Source organism: Pipra filicauda, unplaced genomic scaffold (assembly GCF_003945595.2).
Source record: "Pipra filicauda isolate LSUMZ 115617 unplaced genomic scaffold, ASM394559v2 scaffold312_size1046226_pilon, whole genome shotgun sequence".
In the NCBI taxonomy this organism is placed as follows: domain Eukaryota; kingdom Metazoa; phylum Chordata; class Aves; order Passeriformes; family Pipridae; genus Pipra; species Pipra filicauda.
In genome coordinates this window covers 479,768-501,810 of record NW_024104435.1, presented here as the reverse complement: position 1 = coordinate 501,810, position 22,043 = coordinate 479,768, and the positions used below count along the sequence as shown (strand labels likewise).

The 22,043-nt window shown below is 40.4% G+C and overlaps 1 long non-coding RNA gene across 4 annotated transcripts in view; it reads left to right on the top strand.

The window, feature by feature from the left end:
- Nucleotides 1-22,043, top strand: part of LOC113998783 — a 41,615-nt gene that overhangs the window by 10,457 nt on the left and 9,115 nt on the right. For all 4 annotated transcript variants that reach the window (XR_003544616.2, XR_005564384.1, XR_005564382.1 and 1 more), the window contains 7 exons: nucleotides 2,857-2,977; nucleotides 3,093-3,166; nucleotides 3,967-4,006; nucleotides 8,912-9,094; nucleotides 14,157-14,315; nucleotides 16,075-16,153; nucleotides 16,647-16,755. This is a non-coding gene — a long non-coding RNA (uncharacterized LOC113998783). The remainder of the gene's footprint in view (nucleotides 1-2,856; nucleotides 2,978-3,092; nucleotides 3,167-3,966; nucleotides 4,007-8,911; nucleotides 9,095-14,156; nucleotides 14,316-16,074; nucleotides 16,154-16,646; nucleotides 16,756-22,043) is intronic.

Genomic DNA, 22,043 nt, shown 5'->3' with positions numbered 1-22,043 from the left:
AAATACTGGCTTTTTTAAATCACATTTTTCTGACATTTTCAGAGCTGCACGAACAGAGGCAGTCAGTCAGCATCATTAGGTTCAGTCAGAAGAGCACTGGGGACTGGCTGCTTGTGATTCTGTGTCCAAGCAGAAACTGGGAACACGGATATCAGGACACTCGGTTCCTGACTACATTTGTAGTTATCCAACATCTCAGTATTTCTGAAAGAAGCATAATGAAACCCACAAGCATTCATGAGAGAAGATGTTGTGTCAGATGATAAGGTGTCAGGTCCCTCAGCTTGTACCTGAAACTAAGTATGGCTCCACGTAGAATGTGATTTTGGTTTTTTTCTCAATATTATAGTAGTTCATTACTATGCTAAAAGATTTTCATTTGGGAAAATGTATTTGCTGAGTGATTTTTGCACTGAAACCTCACTGTTAGTTGAAAATGTTACTCTAAGAATTACACTTTTATTTGATGTGTGCACTGTGGTCTTCTGCTTGTTCTCTTTCACAGCTTGGGGTGCTGTTTTTACTTTCTAGTGTAACTAGTTAGTTATTCCAAACAGTGGAATAACTAAAACAGTTTAGATCAATAGTTAAGAAAAATGAAGATAAATACTGCTTGTAGTTTGTGGTTGATAAATGACGAATGAAATAATGGATTGGCCCTGCCGTGCTCTGGAGGCTGTGGTAAAGCAAAAATGGAAGCTATTCTGAGTCAGCTGTTAGTCTGGACTCTTTGGGAAGAGTTTCAGCTGCACAAGATGGTTTTTTATACAGAGTAGTTTGGATGTCACCTAACAAACTGAGTTCTCTTCTTGTTCTGACATGAACAACCGAGATTTCCTCCTTTGCTGGCAGACTTCATTAACTCTGTGGCTTTTTGAATCACCCAAAATAGCCTCCACATTATTGGAGTGTCCTTACTGGTAGGAAACATGACCTTCTCTCTGATACTGGGCCATCAAAAAGAATGTAGTAAATTTTAATGTGTTTGTAACTTAGCCAGCATTTACATGAAAGAAAACAATGATCTTCTTGTTATGGAGATCATTAATGAAACATCAGCACTGGTCTGCAAATGCTACCACGTTGTGATCCAGCTGAAAAAACAGCCTTGTGTAACTTGAGGACGTTGCATAACACAGGAAGTGGAAAAACAAACTGAATTTTCAGTGGTTGTTTACATTTTAACTAGATCCCAGTGAAAAGTCTGCAGTGAATAGCTTTTTGAGTAATTTAACTTCTCTGTCCTCTGAAGGAATATCTGTGAGGCTGACTATGTTCCTTCTCGCCTGCTCAGTGCTGGTATTTGTGGTTGCCTTTCTCAGCGTGTTAATCTGCTCTTTGAAATTCAAACAACCTTGGGTTTCTGGTTGGTCATGTGGCACCCTTTGTGTTTCCTGTTGGAGAAGGAGACGAGTCCTTGGTGGGTTGGGATTTGTAGGTTATTCAAAATTCATCTTCCTTGTGCAGTCAGGCATGGAACTTGGAAATTTGCTTCCCAATTAGTCTCTTGAAAGATAAAAGCAGTAAGTCACGTGTTCCACTGAACTCATGGGAACATAATCATTTACAGAACTTACCTGATATTTTTTATCTAACTGTAGTTTCAATGCCAGTACATTCAAGACAAACTCATTTCCCTGCAATTCTTCAGTTCTGTCTCACTGTAGAAAGGCAAAAGTTGCAAAACTCAGCAAGATTTCAGGAAGAGGCAGCCAGTCAAAAAACTCTGCAGCTATTTCTTATAAGGGCTGCCATTTTCAAGTGTTAAATTCCCATGAGGATCAAATGTGATCTGAGCCAAGGTTTTGGCATTCAAGTCTGGAACGTTAACAGCTTTAAAAGTTGATACTTTTAAACAGAGATTTTTTTAGGATGAGTTACAGCCCGTGGAAGTGTATCTTGTTATAAAGTTTCTGAAGGAAATTGCATCCAGGTAAAAATTGAATTTAAAGACTGAAAACTCAGAGATGTGAACTGCAGAATAGAACTGTCAGCTCTTGTTATGAGTGGTGTGTAAACTAACATATGCACAGAGTTCAGGAGAGTAATGTTGACTTTTTCTTAGCGGAAGATCTGATTCTGTGACCCAGCAGAAGGGACACAGACACTGTTGGCCAAAAAGAGATTGCTTGGCATTGCCCTTCAGATTGATATTGTCCTACATGTGAATTATTAATGGATAGAATTGTGAACTGTATTTAGTGGAAGGCAGTGGATATAAGTGCTGTGAGCCATGGGGCTAACCCAACACACTCAGCCTGTATTATCTGCTTTCTTAAACTATGTAATATTCCATTTGCATTAAGTACTGTGGTTTATTTGATCAACAGAGCTCTCCCATCTCTCCCATCCCTGCCCCTTAAGCCACAGATGCAGCAGTGGCTTTTCAATTGAGTGAGGACACCACATAATTAATGGTTGCCTGGGGATTATTATTTGGATTTGGTTTAACTTAAAATTTGGCTATGTTTTTGTAATTATTTTTTCCTTTTTCCCCATGTGAGAAAAATCTACTTTTGATATATATTGTTGCCCATGTATTTAAAATATGTGACAATATGCAAACTGTATTTCCAGTGGTGCAGCACTGGCCAAATTCCAACCTGGGTTAGATTTATAGGATAACAGTGTATTGCATTGTTTTGTGTCAAATTCTTAGAGTGACATGACACTTAGTTAATTTTCACACCACCACCACCCATCTTTCTGTGTATGAAAAAAATGTTATGAAACTCGGCAAAAAGGTGAAAGCTGCATGCTGCCTTTAAAGGGCTGATTGTTTCAGGGCAGATACTTGATCTTGAGATTTGCTGAGATTAACTGTGTGTGGGTTCCATTGTCTTATTTGTCTTCTAGATTTCAGTCAACTCTGGAGTTGCTTGACAGCTGTGCTAAGGGCTGTACACTCATCATAAGACAAGTGGTCTTCCCTGCAATGGAAGGAGAGAGAAACAAGAGCTGGATGTGAAGAACAATTGTATGAAACAAAACATGTGCTTTGTGAATGTACATTTTGCAGTGGTTTTATTTTTACCTTTATAACATACACATTATATGACTGAATTTTGCCCTCTGGTTGTCCTATTTTGCAGAGCAATGACCTGGGATAAAAGAGTTTATTACAGCTGGGGATGCGCCAGTCTGAGGAGAGAGGAAGGGGAGGCAGGTGCATCTGTCTTTATCTGTCTTGTGGTTGTCTTTATCCTTGGAAAAGCTGGTTTTATAACCTAAGGCTCTGAATCCCAAAGTGGCAAAGGAAGGACCCCTTAGTTTCCTCGTGAACCTTTGCTTCTGACGTTACAGCAAAGAGAGTGTCTTAACAGTCAGATGGGACAATTTTCAGTGAAAAAACAGACAGTGCTTTTGTACTGCACTCTTTTATTTATTTGTTGTCTACTCCTCACTTAATTCTCCTCGTATTTCTCTGTTTCCAAATCTGAACAACAAAACAAAGCCTTAAATGATTGCTGCACTGGAAAGTAACACATCAGAAACTTAAACCAAAAAATGGCTGCATGGTTTGTTTATTCTGTAATTAATTAAAGGTGGATTTTTTCTTTAAAGTATAAAACCAGCTTTTTTTGTTGTTGTTGTTGTTATTTCAAAGAAAGAAAAAGGTATTTTCAGTGCAAAATCCTGTTTGAGAGCTGTAAACCCCTGAATGCCTTTTGTCCTCAAGTTTTTGGGAATACTTGGGAAACAGCTATGATCTAGAACTCTGTATAATTTACTGTGGCCATTTGATTCTGTGATCTATCACAAGCCAGGCTGCAGTAATTGAAGCTGAAGTTGCTTAGCCACTGGAACTGCATAAGACAATGGGGGTGAATGTATTTGAACAGAGTAGGAGGGTTTGATCAAAGCTGTGTGCCTTATCAAAAGTAATTCCCTGTTGTAACAGGAGGTTGCCTGCTGGTACACATGTTTCTAACAGATACCAAAGCCTATTTTCTATTATTTTTGCAGGAGGATGTGCTTCTGTTCACCAGCCCATCCTTCAGTAGAAGTAAGTTCAAAGCGATGTCGAGCAAGTGTTGCTAATCCTTTTGAATTAGTGGTGGGAGTTCATGAGGTCACTTGTAACAGTGATGTAATATGCAGAAAACCTCTAATAACTGAACATATGTTGTATGTAAAGCCAGAAGCAAAGTAAACTGGAACACTGACATGAAGTTGAGGGGTGCGTGTTCTGTATCCACATCAAAGGTCTCCCTGCCTTCCGCCCAGACAGCGACATGGGGCTGGAATTGTCTCTGTTTTTCTGGCTGTAGCATCAAACATCAGACTGTTGGAATACAGCACATTCAACTTGAACCTCTTCAAATGGGTCCAGGCTTGAGGAGATTTAGCACTGATGGCACTGTTGCAAATAACTGGTGGTATTTTGCTTGCTTGTTTACCTCCTTTATTGTCACATTTATTACTGGTGGTATGCATTTACTGAAATCCCATGTATTGAGCACCATTCTAAGTTTTTATGTTTTTTCCTCCTGAGTGGGCTCAGAGGTTGTATGTGGGAATCCTAATGCTTGTTGCAGTTATAGTAAAACACACAATGTCATTCTGCATTAGTTGACACCACTAGAAATTAGCACCCTCTGAATTTATCATCTGTTGAGCTAAGCAGAATGCATCCTCAGTGAGCCTGATGCTTGATGGCATTCAGCCCTCTGCATTTGCTGCTTAGTTTCTTTATAAATCTGCACATGTAGTTAGGGCAAAAGTAACCGCAAAAGGAGAGCCAAGACCTTTTAAGTTTGCTGTGATTTGGAACAGCCATAAGGTGGAACTCAGTAGCCTGTAGATAAACCAGCACTGACACTTGAAGCAGCAGAGCCTGGCTCTTGGCCTGAGTTAGCAAACCCACTGTTCAGGTCTTCTTAAACTGGGAAAGGGCTGTGCAGCCCCAACTAATGTGGTTTCCAGGTTGGAAGGTAGTTCAGTGCATCATTGCTTTGGGTGTTTGCTTTGGAGTCCTTTCTGCAGCATAAATTCCTCTGATTTCCTTGGAGGGGGGGCAAAACGTTGTCCTCTCCCAGGAACGAAATGGGATTCCCTTGACTGTAAGATGGGTCCTGTTGTTTGAGTGCAATGATTCATTGCTCGCCTGTGCTGGATGGAACTGTTTTATAACACTGCAAAAGGAGTGTAAAACCCATGGCTTACGCTGGGAGCTGTTTAATTGCACCTCACTGCTGTATTTATGGCTCTGTCTAAGTCTGAGTTTAGTGGAGCTTCCACTGCAAAGCAGCAATGCAATGCTTCTGGGAATTTATGGCATGTAGATGTGTAATACCTGTTTTCTCAGATGTGACTGGCAGTTTAACTGAGGACCTTTTTACACATTGTTTGCCATTTGATTTATTTTGACTATCAGCTGTGGTGAGCTCTTAGAAATCATTCTGAACTAACTCAGGAAACACTTCTCAGGAAATAAGTCCCTTGATATGTTTGAGACATTAGTGTTATTCTCTGTGCTCAGAATGAACAAAGAGATAGATTCTTTACGTTTGCTGGAATCACTTCCTTTTTTCCAAGTGCAGGAAGAGCACTGTGCCTCCAAAATGGCTGAGCATTACTGTGTGCAGAACATGTTTGGAGAGCAGAGCATCAGTTGTCCCTAAATACATCAGCTGGATTTAGGTCTCTATGGAGTCAGTAAGATTAAAATTCAGAGGCAGCATTGGCATAGGATGATTTCTGGTCCTGGAGCCTTCACGCAAGGAGTACAATATTCCTCCCCTCTAATCAGAAGCAGATCCTCCCCTCCCAGCTGTCCTCCATACTCTTGCTCACATTCTTACATTAGGAGTGTGGGCCAGGCAGTGAAAACTTCATTTCCCATAATATCTTCAAGGAAATCTGTGGGATTATCACCACCTGTTACCACCGTGCAGCACTCGGATGCTGTTCCGCTCTGCAAGGTGAGATAGGAACTGGGTGCAAATGGGAATGACAACTGCAGGAGTAGATGGCTGTGAAAGAGAGCCTTGCAGGCAGGATTTCTTGCCTTGGGATCACTATCTGGATATGTCAGGCCTCTACACTTCAGTCCATGGTCTCTGTTTACTTTCCAAGAAAAAGGAAAAGGAACATTTTCCAAGCAGTTCCAGAGCAGCAGCAGCTCACACTGGTGACTCCTGTGCTCTGCTGTACATTATCACCACTTAGAAAGCCTTGCATTTCAATGGAATAATGTGCTATTTGGAGCATGGTTTCCACTCTTTGCGGATCCTACTTTTTTTACCAGAAAAATAAACAAAATAGGAACAGTTAGCAGCATAGCAAGTAATAGCAGGAATGTTTTGTCTTCCTGTCATAAGCCTGAATTTTTATAGTACAAGTTCATCTGGAAGTGGAATAGTTGTGTCTTGCTTAGTGATCTGAGAGCAAGTCATGAGAAGGTAAAGAAGACTCGAATGTTTTAAAACAAAAGTGAATATATTCTTGGAAGAATATGGAACAAAGTGCTGTTGCGACCCCTTGTTTTTGTTCTCTTTGTTGCCTTGTGGAGGGTGCATAAGGATTCATTCAGAGATGCTGCCCCTACTCCTGTGATCATCTCCTCATGGGGGCAGAGGTTGGTCTCTATCATTTTTGCTGGTTGGGGGTATTGGTTTTGGAAAGGTCTGGGTAACAGACTGCTTACGTGTTTCTGATCTTTCTCAGTGTGATTATGGTGGCTTGTGCTTCCCTCCTGTCGCTGAGGAGGGGATTTTCAAAAGTGCTCTGTTGGCCAGAGTCTGTTCCCATTACAGACAGTGGGGAGATTCTCCTGGGTGTATAGGGATAAGGTGTGTTGGTGGGGGAAGTCCACCAAAGCGAGCTAGAACAGGTAAAGAACAGAAGAGACCTGGAAGTGCTTTTATGTTTCCTCTCAGTCACCTGATGTTAGCTGTGCCATTGATTGTAGCTGTCCTGGTTACCTGGACATCACACCAGCAGTGTTTTATTCATGGCATAAAACATGAGATGCACATAGGATGCATAAGTAGTGCCTGTCTCCGTGGAAAAGTTAAAAGGAGAGGAAGCAGACAGCCTTGAGGCACTCATGGCTTTTCCTGGAAGGAACAGGATTTATATCCATCTGTTCTACCAGGGCACTTCATGCAGTATTTCAAGCCTTTTGGATGTTGTTGGTCCCAAGCAGCCTTTGTTTGAGAACTGCTCAAGATGTTCAGTGCTATCAAATGCTTTCCGAAAAGCTCTGAGAGCTAAAGGCTATTGAAATGATCAGACCTTGGGCATTAACCGCATTATTCCTTGAACATGCCTTTAACACCCAATTCATGAAACCCATGTGACCTTTCTGTACATTTGTGGAAAGCTTGTAGTGCAGTTTGACAGCCATGAGTTTTTGCTACCTTTCCAATTTTAGTTAGGAAATCTATTAGCTGGAAATCCCTGGTATGGTTCCTATTTTTGGGATTAGTGTAATCAGATGAGTTTTCTGGTTGTCTTGGACAATGAGAGTATTGAAGCATTTCTCTTCCAGCTTTCCAGTGTCATCAGTATTTGTCGGTGATAGTTGCACATTAACACAATATTCCAGATTATCTGTGTTTTTTACTAGGCTCCCTACATACATAACAAAGTATATCTCAGCTGTTTTATTCATTGTTAGAAAAAATAGCACATTTATCAATCTACACTGATAGATTTCCTAGCCAAAGGATCAGAGAGGACTTTTATTTTTTCCAGCACTGAGCCTGCAGATGTTTTTATTAATCAAGTTAATCTTCCAGGAACACTTTTTGTCTTCATCTGCTACCTTGAAAGGCAAGAAGAAGTGATGCTGAGTTTCAGATTTGCTCAGTCACATTTACCTTGTATAAAGTTTCTGTGCACGATTGGGAGTTGCTGTGACAAATGTGAATAAAAGAGGGAGAGATAATTACTACTCTGCAATATTAAAAGGTGTAATTGCAGAGTCAGTGCTACTGTCTAAATAAGCCAAAAGAGAGCCAAAAATATGCTCATGCTGCAGAGTTTGGTTCCGGATGCCAAAAAGGAATTTGATCTTCCCTGTTGGTATTCCAGTATAATATTCTAATCCTGTCTCGTTCCAGAGAGAACTGTGGCATTTTGATTTATTTTTCCTCTGCAATAATAATAATCTACATTTCCCTAAGCTAAGCAGAGTTTCTGGAGAAGGATGCGAGGCCCTTGTCAGAGGACATAATTCCCAAGTCTCAAAGTGGTCCTCTGCTTACCAAAGTGAACCAGGCATGTTCTGGTTCCTAGGGACCTTTTTTTCATTAGGCTCTGTGACAGCAAAATACTACCTTTGTCAGGAAAAAAAATGAAAGAAATCTGAAATCCACCTCTGACCATCTCTAGTCCCAGCTATAGGTCCTTGGTTAGGTTTGCTAAGCCAATTGTATCTGTCTGAAGCCATTTAATGCAAAAGCTGTCAGGATTATCTTCCCCATAGCGTGGCTGTGTTGGAAATAGGGGTCCAGTTTGTCATCTGTCTCCGGGATGAGGGAGTTTGGGGAGTTCCTGGACTCCCAGCTGAGATTTAAATCTTGCTTGCTTTGGTGACAGCTCTGCTCCATCTGTTAGCAGTGGTGATAGTCCCTGGGAATCGTTCCTTCATGCTCACAAGGGCTGTCTCTTTGCATTGAAGAGAATTAAGTTCTCAAGCAGAGTTCAGCACCTTTTAAAAATGGGCAGAGCATTCGCTCATCATCTATCCTGATCCACAGTGAGAACTCCTAAAAGAAGTTAAAACCAAAAAACTCACATCTTGGAACCATGCAACTGATGGTTCTTGTGAGGAGCTGTGAGCATGGAGCGTGTTTGGGGTGGGATTGTGACAGCGGTGACTTGCAAGGCCTCGGAGTGACCAACATGTGGGAAAAGAGATTTTTCGTGTTCCTTGACCCTGAACTAATTTCCACACTTACAGGGACTGCAGACCTACTGGTGCTGACAGCAGATGGCTCAGAATATGCTCCCAGGAGAGTGGGAAGTAGAAGGAGAGATGGGATAATTGGGTTCACGCCGTTGGCCCTGGACTCCAGAGCTGTTACAGGCTGTGGAACGGCGCAGAGGAAATGGTCGACCGCGATGGATGTGCGGCAGTAAGGAGGTGAAATTGCATTGCCCTTTTCACAGAATTGCTAGTGTGTTAAATATTCCACTGTAAACAGGAGCAAATGAGAAGCCAGAGGGTCCTTGGATGTGGGGTAGAAATGTTGTTAATTCAACTCTAGCTGGGGCTGGACGAGCAGCGCAAAGCTGAGAACTGTCTTGACTTTCTTTTGTTTATTTTTAAAAGTCTGCGCTTCCTCCCATTTGGCTTGGCCATTTTGGTGAATATATTCCACAAAGAAATAGGAACTGTGTGCAGTTGGAAGCATTTCCAGATGGGCTCTATGTTACAAGAGGGAATATAATCTGTGGGATATTTGTGAGAAGGAGTATATGCCAATATATAGAAACAAAGGGTGTACCTATGGCTTTTAAAGTATGGTTTAGCATAGTAAATCCCTAGAATATGCCTGAAGGAATGGAGTGCACTCATCATCAGCACACATTACTGCTACTGTCACCCTCCAAATAAAATTTTCAAGGAGGCAGGATATGTGGAGTGACAGTATACCAAGGAATGCTTTGCCATCTCTCAAGCCACATGGCAAAATTTCTGCTGGAGAAGTGATCTGTTTTGCTTCTAATCTTATATATGTAGAGCTGGGAAACACATACAAAGGGTATTACAGAACACAACATCAAAAAAAAGCCCCAAACCCTGATGTTTTGGCTCTCTAAGCTTCCCCTGGGGGATTTTACAGAAACCATAGCTTCATGTCTCATTGCACACATCTAAATAAATAGTCAAGACAAGCATTTTGCATAAGAGATGCTACGGTACAACAGCAGGATTATTAATTTCTTTGCCCCTGGCAAAAGCATTTCATAGCTGCAGTCATCAGCTCTAATTATTTGTTATAGTGTCTTGACTTCTTTGAGTATTGTTTACCCAACAGTATTTACACAGGAGCTCGTTTGTGAGAGGGTTTAGCATTTTTAGAGGGTGAAGTTGGTGTGTGTTTAACATAAATACAAATTATTTCAGAAAATGAGGGCAAGACACACAGATCAAAACTGGCTGTAAACTGCTGCTGAATTCACAACAGGGAGCTGGACTTATGTGGGGTTTAATACTTCAGATTCCTTCCCAATCCTTTTATTTTCTCTGTAGCAATTTCCAGCAAAACCTCATCTTATTTCCTCTTGCTGAGACAGACCTAAGCATTCCCTTTCTTTGAGAGCATCCAAATTCCCTTAGGCAGACACCCAGGAATGTGTAATTTAAAAAAAAAAAAAAAAAAAAAAAAAGCAGAGGAGAAAAAAGAAAAATTAAATAGCTGCAAGGGTAATCCTGCATTCAAAACCAATTCCAAAAAAAAAAAAGAGACAAATATAAAATGTCCTCTTGAGTGTGAAAACTTTGTAGGTAGGTATTTACACTTGATAGGTGTTTGCACATATTTGGACATATTTGATAGGTAAACATTTGCTTTGCCTCTCATACATGCATACTACTACAATTTTGCCATGTCCTCTTGCAACAGATACTGGTCTATGGAATGGGAAATCTGATTTTCAAGGTCAGTCTATCAAATTCAGAAGTCTTCTAGGACGAACATCAGCTAGAATTTCTGTTGTGACTGTTTTCTCATCCCATTCTTTGTGCTTTCTGTTTCTGATCTAAGCAGCAGATGAAGGGCTTAAGCCCTGGAGAAACCTGCCATTCAGAGTTCTGGTCTTGATCTGGTATAAAGGAATCCTTTAATGGAGCTAATTGATTTATGAACAAGAGAGTATCCAGAGAGGCAAAAAGCAGGGAGAACTTGAAAATGGCAAGATTGCCATTTTTATATTCTTGTGTGCAGAGAGGACTAACAAGGCTCTTCCTCAGTCTTGGTTGCCTGCTCTTGTTTTGAGGGAAGGTTGCTGTTTTCATAAATCCACATGACCTGGAGGAGCTGTGGTGACAAAGATTCTGAGATCATCCCCTAGAGCCCTCTTTGTTCTGTCTCTAACAAGGGCCAAGGTATTGGATTATAACATAGTCCCTGCCATAAATTTAGTATTTCCTCTCTTTAAAGCCATCAAGTTAGGTCATACTGCCATTGTGTTCCTTCAAAAGTCTTTACAGCTGAAACCCTTCCAGAAGGTGAAAAATTAAATTTCCTGCCTGAGAAGTGCTGAGAGATAAAATCTGCCTTGGTTCCTGTTTCTCCTCAGAAATCCTACCACTGGATAAAAGGTGCCAACTGAACTTCAGCTGGTAATATTGGCCTCATGAACTGTTAAATGGAAGTTTTATTTCTTCAACCTCTGATGAATTCTTTTGGTGATGTATCCATTATTTTAGAAATGGTTCTGTATGTGAGATGAAAAAGAAAAGTTGTGCTGATGAGAAAGGCATGTGCAACACCCCTGTGGAGCAGTTCAGATTCTATAACTCCAGATACATCCCCGTTTGCCTGGTCACTCCCTGTGTTATGTTGTTCCTTGTATGATGTGAAGAGCAAACTTTCAGAGCATGGAAAGTGTCTCCCCTTTACTAAAACCCTGTCCAAGCTGGAAGCACTGCAGTGACTTAAGTAGTCTTAAAGCTTAGGGTTTGACTGTCACTTGGTGCTGGAACTGTAGTTCTTGGATGTGTGCGTAATTGCTCCATTGTGGAAGACATGTGTCATGAAGGTGATGTTCTCCTGCCAGCAAGTTTTCGGCTTCAAATGATACAGCAGAAGTAAAAGTGTGAAGTAGATTCACAAAATTAGTCGAAGAATGATAAAAAGGTTCAGTTCCTCAACCTGCTGTAGACTTGCACACAAAGTGAAAAGTGGTTTTTTTCCCCCAAAGCTGAAAAATTGGCAGGATTTTTTCTAAAAATACTCTTTTAACTGTGATTTTGTGAAGCAGACATGTAAAGCAGATAAATTAATACTCCAAACAATCAGCAAACGTGATGCCCAGCAACACTTTTTCTGTGTCAGTGATATTCCTGAAATATGGAAGGTGCAGTTAACCTCATATTGGTGGTTCTTAGCATCTCTGAAGTGGCTGAAGCAATGGCTTGGCTCCAGTGTGATGTACTCTTAGAAATGAGAGTGTTCTGTAATCCTGTTGTTTAGCGATGAATATTTGCGCATTTTCTTGGACTCGTTCCCATAATTTACAGGGAGACTGTGGAAAACCCCAGAAAATTTCTTGGCTGGGTTCACTCAGACAAAGTGAAATAAGCCTTCAATTCCAAGATATGATACATGCTATTCCTGCTTTGAACACTGCACCTTCATCACATGTGACCTCGCTGTTTGATGACTTGGCACAGGGCCGCAGCATAATTCGATGATCCACTGAAAATCGTGATTCTTTCATGTGGAAAACAATAAAAAGCATATGGGATCAATTATGCTTCGCTATTTCTCTGAGAATTCAAGCACCAGAAATAAAAAATACTGTCTGAAGACTTTGAATTTCCATTAACTGGAAACAGTTGGTATAAATTATTTTTACTGAAACTGCTCTGCTGGCCCTGGGTAATAAAAGAAAAAATAACATTGGCATTTGATTGACTTCATAGGTGCAAAATATGTCATGCTCAGAGGGAGCATAAAATTCCAGGTCGGGCAGTGGAATTATTTTATGAAATACCGTGTTTGTCATGGAGAAGCTTGGAAAAATGGGTTTCCTGTTACCTTAATTCCTACTGCATCTCTACTGAGCATGGTGATCAAATATACTGGGTAATGAATATGATGAGTAGCTACCCTAAAAGTAGGAGGTAAGAAGGGAGGCTTCTAGAATAATAAGAATTTTGGTGGAAATCAAAGCTGAGTTATTCAAGGGAACAGTTTTACTGGCAATGTATTTCTAAGGCATGGCTTGGACCTGGGCTTTGGAAGTTTTGGAGCCGTATGTCCTGTGGTGCCTTACTCTCCCAGGGAGCATGTTCGTTATCACTGACCCTACAGAAGTCAGGAACTCTGCAAACGGGGAGATTTTGTTTCTTTGTGCTTTGGTTTAAGATTGAATTACTCTGCAGAATCAAGGGTAATTCTGAGTGGCACCATCTCCAGTCAATCGCAGTTGAACTTGTATTACACTGGGTTTGTCTCAACACCCAAGATTTATCTTTGTTGCATTTGGTAAACAGCATTTTTTCTACAGGCTCTGTGATAGGAACAACTATCAAAGTAGTAGCTTGTACTCAAACAGAAAGTTAAACTGAGCTGATAGTAGCTCTCAGATAGAAATTTAAACATAATGCATCTGGATTTATGATGATAAAACAATAAGCAATAAAATGGTTGTCAGCCAGGAACTGAAATAGGAAGTTAATTTCCAGACTTCTAAATTTTCTCCATGAGGAACAGACTCTTATCCCTGTTAAATATGACTTGTGTAATTAAACACCACCTAGTATTAGGAGGTTAAGTGCCTATAGAGTTACAGTGTAGGTTTATTAAGCAACAGAAAGGGGCACAGATAACTCACCTGAGAGCAGCCCTTCTCCACCCTGTCCCTAATTTGGGTCTGTTGGTGAGAGAGAAATGTCATAAAATTAAATTCTGTTTTTTCCAGCTGGTTTTAGCTTCAGTCCTGATGGCCCAATATACAAATGTTTTCACCAACATACCCAAGTTTAATGCTAGTAAGAATATCAGATGTATTTGGAAAATGTTAGCATTTATTTTTCTGAAATAGCATCTGATAGTTAAAGTGCCATATTTTTTCCAGGCTTCTTTCATTAGAGAGACTGATGACTATTACTACAAATATCCCACAGAGCATTCAGTTATGCTGGAAGGAGGGTGCAAATGACATGCCAGAAGCTATGCAAGAGAGATGATGCACATTATTCTCATTTTATGAGGCTGTAGATCTTGGGAAAAGCAGAGATTTACAATGCCACTCCCTCCAATAATTAAGAAAGTGTGTGTCTGATTTATGTATCTGTGGTGGGAAGCTGGGGTAATTGACTGAAAATATCACGGAAAACAATCTCTGTATGAAAATGATCTGCCCCAAACTCCACATCTTCTACAGCAGTCCGCAGATCAAAGTTTCTTCTAGAAATGGAAGTGTCTCTCTGTGCTTTGGTAGTCAGCTGTTGTTTTGTCTTTCGTTTCCAGTGGTTTGAAGGGAGCTAAAAATACGTGTTGCATTCAGTGAGAAGCCCCCCATAAGCCATCAGCACAATATTTTGTAAATCTTGCCTTCTGAATGAGAACAGAAACTGGGGCGTGTTGCTTTACTTCAAACAAAGGGTTGGCGTGATTCAGGGGGGTAAGGTAAGTGCAGTTTGCTGGTAGTTCATAAACATCATTAAAATAACTTGATTTTAAGAAATAAGTCGTTTTGTCTTTGGAGGAAGTCCTATTCTGATGACTCAAGAGCTGAGAAAAGTGGCAGGTTTATGTGCTATGTTGACTTGAGGTCAGGGACAACTGTGTGTTTGCAGATCTTGAGGGACAGTTTGGCAAGGCCAAGTTATTTTTCAAGATCTTTGACACCAGATCTTGTGGTTTGGGGTTTTTTTCCCTTCAATTACAACTCAAGATTCAGTTTCAAATGACTCGACAGCGAAATCCTGCAAGTAATTTGAATGAAGTATGTTTTTTGTATTTGTTGAGTTGCTTTCTTTGATAATTTGCCTTGTGCTTGTTTCAAGAGCACTAAAGGAAAGCAAGCCCTCAGTTTCTAGGAGAAATTAAAGATAAAATTCATCTGGTTTCAAGTGGAAGTGCAGGGACAGTAAGTTAATACTTCTTATTCTCATAACTGTTAATTAACACATCAGTCTGTGTTGTAGGATTGATAAGACCATCTCATCTGGTGATGTTTTCAAGGGAAAAACAAGTCTTAAGGTTGTGGATTTTTTCCCTCAAGTCCTTCTCCATTGTCTCCAGCAAATTCTGGATTTGACTCTGATCTCACTTTCAGTTGTTTCAGACCAGGGAAACTCCACTGATGCTAAATAATAATATATTGTCTTAATACAGGGTTCAGTCAGAAAATTAAAAATGGAGCTGTTGTGTGTCTCATATTTCCCATTGTTTGTGTCCAGTGTAAGTATCAGGAGTGCAGATCTGGCTTTGCCTTCTTTTTATGCAGCCTTACTCAACTTTTTATTAATTCTGACTTTCTAACAAATTTTCACAGGCTTCTTCACCTGATTCATAGTTCATGGGCATCAGTGATGGGATTCCCATTAATGGCAGTGCTAATCAAATATTAATTATTGCTAATCTAATAGCCTGGCCTTAAAGTGTGCAAGTAACCAACAATCTTTTTTATTGCTCTCTTTTTTATTTCTCCCCCGACAAGATAAAGGAAAAGAAACATCAAAAAGTTTTTGTTACCTACAAGAGAGCAGAGAGATTAAAACAGTGTGTATGGGTATCTATATATAAATATGAAAACACAGCACCTGAATAGTCAGTTCTTTCTAAAAGGAATTCAGTTTGTATGCTAATAACTTCTCAATGTGCTATTTATATTCTAAAGCAAAAATCTGTAGCTGGCAGATACAGATTATTATAGTGTAGGTAAGTCTTTTAAACCCAAGTAGGGTAATCTAATTAAAGTGAGGCAAGAAAAAATAAATGTTGCTTTGCAAGTTCATTTTCTTACATGCTTCTCTAAAGAAAGTAAGTATCAGTAAACATCTCTTAGATACATGATATGACACTATCAAGTTTTAAAGGATTTTTCGGGTTTTTTATGGTTCTCCAGCATTGTTACTTTTTATTTCTACAAACTCCATCGAATTTTTTGACTGCTGTTACCTATATCTGTATTATTTGTTTTCAGTGAAGTGTTCTATTAATATTTTATCAGAGAAGGAAATACTTTGTGAAATAGTATGTGAAAACCTATCTGCCTTGAAATACATTTAAATCATGCAGACATAGTGGTTTATCCATACATAGGTGCCAGTCTGGCCACTGGCATAAGTTGTCAGGTATAGAATGCATTTACTGGGCAATCACAGCAAATTGCCCTCTTACTGTGACTAACTCTGAGTTTTCTCTCTCTCTGTCTTACCAGATGTGATCATCCACTGGGGAATGAAAAAAATTTAATGAAGTGGACTCTAAAGATAATATTTTTATGATGATGTACTTGTGTAAGTATAATTCTTCATTGTTATGAAGAATTTTCTTTTCTTATCTTCCCCTAATCTCGATATTTCACTTCAGATCTGTGCTCTCATAAAGATGTTGCTGGGCTGTGCCAGAAAGAGAAACAGATTTCTTCATCTGGTAGCACACAGACAACATTACCAGGTATTCAACACAGAATTGGGACTCTCAAACTCTTGTGTCATTACAAATGAAGACAGATTTTTTTCTTAATCACCTCTTTGTTTTCAGGACTGCTATGTGTCTTTATGAAGTGACAGAAGTAGCACATTATTCCAATTGAAGTTTGTATAGAACCATGTCAAGTGTCTGTATACTGTGTGTTTTGGGTACGGCAGGGAAGGAGCCTGTCTTCTCCCAGCCCCAGCAGCCCAGCTCTCCTCACAATGCTGTAAATAAGGAAAGCCAGCCGTTAGGAATGTTGGGCACAATGCAACGTACTTAACAGCACTTAACAGTAAGAAGTTTCTGTCACAGGATCCCAGGACAGCCATGCATGGAAGGATGAGACCTCCCAGCAACTTGGAACCGGGCTTTATGGGCACCTGCACACAGTTCTGGGTGTTAAACAAGGACACAGGGACTGGTGAGTACCTGTTTTGCTCCTTGCCCCAAATTACCTGCAGGATTTTTGCTCTGGTGGTAATTTTTTCCCCTCTTTCTGACTGAGATCCTTCTAAAGGTCGCAGGTGACAGACCCCTTTTCCAAGCCTGTATTCTTGTGTGTCCTGAGACATCAGGAGGAAATTATCTGAGGCAGGGGAGTGAGCTGAAGAGAGACAGGAATGCTGTGCAAGTGGGATGAGGTTGTTCCATGTTAGTCCTTTGAGAGAGAGAAAATACTGAGAAGGGCGGAGGGTTGTCAGTGCTGTACGAGTGCACACTTCTGGGAAAGAAGGAAAAGGCATCTCATTGAGTAGTCTCATCTAAACATGTCTGTCTCTTCTTTATTTGTTCTTCTTCTGTATTTTATATAGGAGTCAAAAGTATATTTGGACAGCTTGAATTAAATTCTGCTTTTTAGCTGGAGCAGTACAGCTAAATCCTTGTACATTATGAATTGGCACCGCTGCACTGAAATCAAGAAAGCTTTGTCGATTTACATCAGCTGTTGCATATTCTTTACTAGAAAAAAAGTGTAATGTATGTTGTAGATGTCCAGATCCACATTTTTTTCGAGTCAGTTCTTTAGCCAGCTTCTTTGGGTGACTGAAATAACCTGAAAAGTACATTAAAAAAATAATCCTATGAGTTTAAAAGAATCTGGTCCTCTGTGTGTCTCTAATTGGACTATATGCTATTACCACAGTAATCCTAAGGAATGCTTCCCTCATATATATATATTCTAAACATTATAATATTTAGTATAGCTCCTGTTTTGAGGAAGGATTATATGTGCCTAGTCTTGCCCAGAGAAACCACAGGATATGTATAAACAAGTGGTGTTTAAACTGAGGCTGAGACACAGAATCTGACTGTGGTGCTGATGGCACAAGGAGATGAAAACAAGGTTCACAGCCTTACAGGGTTTACCCACCAAGACAAAAGCATCACACCAAGCTGCTGCATTGATTGCATGCCAAAACCCACTCGGGGTCAGACCTGGAATTACCTGCCACAGTGCTGTTTTGGCCACAAACTTGGTGGAGCAGACTTTGAGGAAAGCATCTGAGAGAGCTAAATCTAAACCCTGAATCAGAATTGGGGGGAAACCAGAAGCTGTTGGCCTGGAACAAAATGAATGTATTTGATCTCATCTTGGGAAGAAGATCTGTTTTCACTGGCATGTTTTCTTCTCAGGTTGACAAAGCCCAGTATGTTCTGGTCAAAACTTGGAAGACCATAGACTGTCTGTGGGCTGTTGCCCATCTTTCATATGATCCACCTTCCATACCACAACAATTTTCTTGACAAGATAACAGGGTTGCAAAAAAGGATTTTTTTTCTGTCATTTAAACAGTTCCACATTCCCTCCCCAGGCCTGGTTATCTCTTGGGCCAAGAAAGCTTCAGTTTGGGTGCGTGGAGCCAGACACACACTGCTTTTGGCTGCGTTTGCCAGGATTTGGCATTTATATTTGTCTGATTCTTTGCCTCCAGTGGTAGCTTCTCCTATTCTTACATTTGCATGTGAAAGGTACTCTGTGTCTTTTGCTGCTTTCCTGCACCTCAGGCAGTTTCATAATGGCCTTCAGAAGGTATAAAAGAGGCTTCTTGGCATGGTGGATCATCCACACTGTGCTGCCAGGGCTGCACCTCCAGTGACAGCAGCATAGGAGGGCTTTGTGTCTTTATATGTTTAGCCATAACTTCAGAGCATCATTGTTTCTTTGCTTCTGAGTGAAAGGGATGTAGGTTACAATGTTTTGGCACCCATTCTGTCTTCTGAAAAATTCCCAAGGGTAAATGAAGTCAAGAGAAGGATGGGCTCCTGTGGAGAGGAACAGTGTGCAAAGTGTGGAGAAGGGATGGAAGTAAAGTGTTGGAGAAGGCTTAGGTTAAACATGGCAGTGACTTAAGAATTTGCAGTTCCAACCTCTCTCTGTTTCCCAGAGTGAAAGACTGGAAAGGAGAGGTTTAACTTTGCATTAAAGCAAAAGCTTTCTAGTGATCTACATCTGGGAGCAGGCATTGGTGGGAGAACAGGGCTCTGAGCCTTGCAGGCCAGGAGGAGCCTGCTGTGCCCACAGAGGTAGGGGAGGATGCAGGACCAAATCCCTTATTGATAAGGGAGGGTCATCTGCTCCTCAGAATACGAAGTAGAGGTGAATAGTGAAAAAAAAGCAACCCAAAAGATTGCTGTTGAGGACCTTGTAAAATGAAGGTTAATCCTACTGTTGAACAGAAGTCCTTCTGGCAGGTTGCCTAAGCTGCCTCTTTTATCTGACAGTAGAACTGGCAGAGGAGGACAACTTAGGGGAGAATGAGAGTTTTGGGACAGTCCAGCATGCCAAGGCACTGCAAAGCTTCATGCTGCTGATTCCATCTCTCGGAAAAGAAAGAGGAAAAAAGACTCATTTACCTAGAAGCTTGGAAAATACCTCACAGTTACTAGTCCTGCAAGAAAGAAGAGATCAGAATGGGCAATTGGACTTTCAAAACTAGAAAAGTTTGGCTTGCATTTTGAGTAAGATTTTCTTCTTATTTTAGCTTCACAATGTCCTTGATCCCTGTTTATTTTGGCCAGTTGCTAATTAGTAATGTGATTCTTGCCTGGGATGGTTTATATAAAGTCCCCTGCATTCTTGAGTGCCCAAAACTCTCACTGGCTTTAATGCAGGTTTGTGTTACAATTGCAATTCATGACTAGGTTTCATTTTAGGCATTTATATTTAGTTTTCTAAGGCTCTGTTGGGGGAAGAGATTCTGCCCCAATAATATATATCCAAGGAATTCTGGTTGTATGGAACTCTGTATTTATCAAACAACTCAGCACAGTGGCAGAGCAAATCAGTGCTGGGTATAAATGCAGTTCTTGTAAAGTATATGTTTCACTAAGTACCAAGATTATATGTTGCATCTCTGTGCCCTCGTTTTATCTTGAATGTTACAATCATATCTGTTAGTTGTTGCATTTAGAAACTGGGGGAGAGGGGAAGTCCCATATAACAATGGGTCTCATGCTTGTGTTAAGCCAGCCACAAAAATGAGGTCTAGCTACAGATTAGAAATCAGGGAAAACTGCTTTTGAAATATAGTAATAAAAATGCCATTATAATTTGAATCAAATCAGAGTCCTACCCCAAAAGGGCTACATTTAAACTCTTGGGTTTTTCAGTCCTTATCTGTACAACATAATTGGAGGCTGAAAAATGGCAAATGCAATTCAATGTTAATTGTAGACAGATAAGGTAAGCTGGAACAATTAGTTGGAGGTTATGCCTATGTTGAAATATATATTTTTTATTTTATTACGAAAAGAAAAAAAAAATGTGATTTGATCTATACTTTTACAGCCAAGTGACTTCTACAAGTAAAAATGCACTCACAGAATGACATGACATGATTTATTCCTGTGCAGAACTGCTGCTGTAGATATAAGCATAATTAGCCAGGATCTGAACTACCTGAACAAATAGTTAATTTGTCTCTATTTACACCTTCTCACCAAGTTTCATCTGCAGACCCAAGAATGCTGCCTCAAACTGGTGCAAAGTACAGGTGCAAATTATTCTGCAAATGAGAGCGCTGAGCTGAATGCAAATTTAACTAATAGAATAGTCTGCCTCCATCATCTGGCTTTTTGTATGTTGCTTAATTTAGACTGCCATCTCTTCAGAGTGGGAAGAGATTAATACCAGTTAATATACATTATTATTCTGTATTTCAGTGCGTACCTTAAAAGACCAGTAAAAAAGCCTGAAGGATCCAGGCAATAATATGATGCTTTAACAACTGTTCTAGCTGCCCAACTACTTTATTTCCTGACACTGACCCCGTGTTTGTCCCTGGAAGATAAGATCTGGGTTTAATTGTGCCCTTGGACAACCCAGTAAGAGAAGAAATGTCAGGAAGAAGGGATACTTCAGGGAGCAAAATATTTGGGTGAACTTACTCTTGTGTATTTAGAGAAGCATAGGACTTAAATTTCTCTGAAACATAAGCAGACTTTCCTCTCCCCCAGAAAAACCTTGAGTAATTGCTATGCAGAAGTAGTAAATAATATATTCAGGAGCTTAATCCACAGTATTTCAGAGCACATGGCACTTTGCTTGTGCTCATGTCTCATCTTTGAAAAGCTATGTGAGGAATTAATGTAAGCCATCAGACTTCTTGACCACAACTGTATCTCCCTGGAAAATGGGTTTTCCAAAACGCCTGGGGGACAGTGGCTGCCTGTAGGCTGTGTGCTCACCCCAGCCAGTGGCTCAGCTCCAAGGACAGGCAAGCACAGAAGTCTTACCCTCTCCTCAGAGCCACAAAAGAGAACCAGCCATGCCCAGGAATCTCTCCTGCTCAGCAAGAGCCAAGTTCCTATGTCAGCCTGCATCCCGATACACATTTGGACTGCCAGCCCTTTCTTGTGTCAGAGGTTTGCCAGGAAAATTTATGGTTTCAGCCAGAGAACCATGTGTTCTGTGCAAATGAAAGCAAGTCATCCTGGTGTTAATCATCTCACTTGTCACTGAGCAAAACAAAGCTTTTGAAGCTGATTCAGAAATTATCCTCACATCCAAATGCAGTCTTTGCTGGCCCTGCTTACCTGTGTCACGTTATTCCCAGACATACACAGACACGGGACTGCCTTGACTCAAGATCTAACAAATATGTCCTGATTTCGTGAAAGTCACTTGGAAGGTGGTGTTGAATCCAGACTATTTTATTTGTTTTGAAGTAACTTGCTGGATGAATGCACCAAAACTTTGGAAACATGAGTGGACACTGACGGCAAACTGCCCTTGCTGTGTGGAACAGCCAGCCCTGCCAGTCTGCCTGGCTCTGGGACAACCTGCCAACCATCTTTAGCATCTTTAGTCCCTTTTCTGCACACGCTGCCTTATTTTTGAGGTGCAAACCAAGCACAGTTTAAAAAGCAAAGGATCCTGAAGGTTCTAGGGATTTACATCTACGTTGCTCTTCCTCTTAGGGAAGCTCCAAGCCTTTTCCCATCTCTAAAAAGCAATGCTTTGTGTCTGTCACTGTACCTGTCATTATCTCATTGTTGGGGTTGGTGTGTTTGGTTAGTAACACCTGCTCATTCACCTGATTAGCACCATGCTTTAATTTCATTTAATAAGTATATTTTGGAGTCAGAATGATCTTCATCAGCCAGAATAATTTAACTTTGCCATGTAGAATTAATTAAGATGAAGACTGTCAAATGAAATGTAAAAAATAATCAGTGGTTCTCATTAAGAGATAATAATAAGACCTT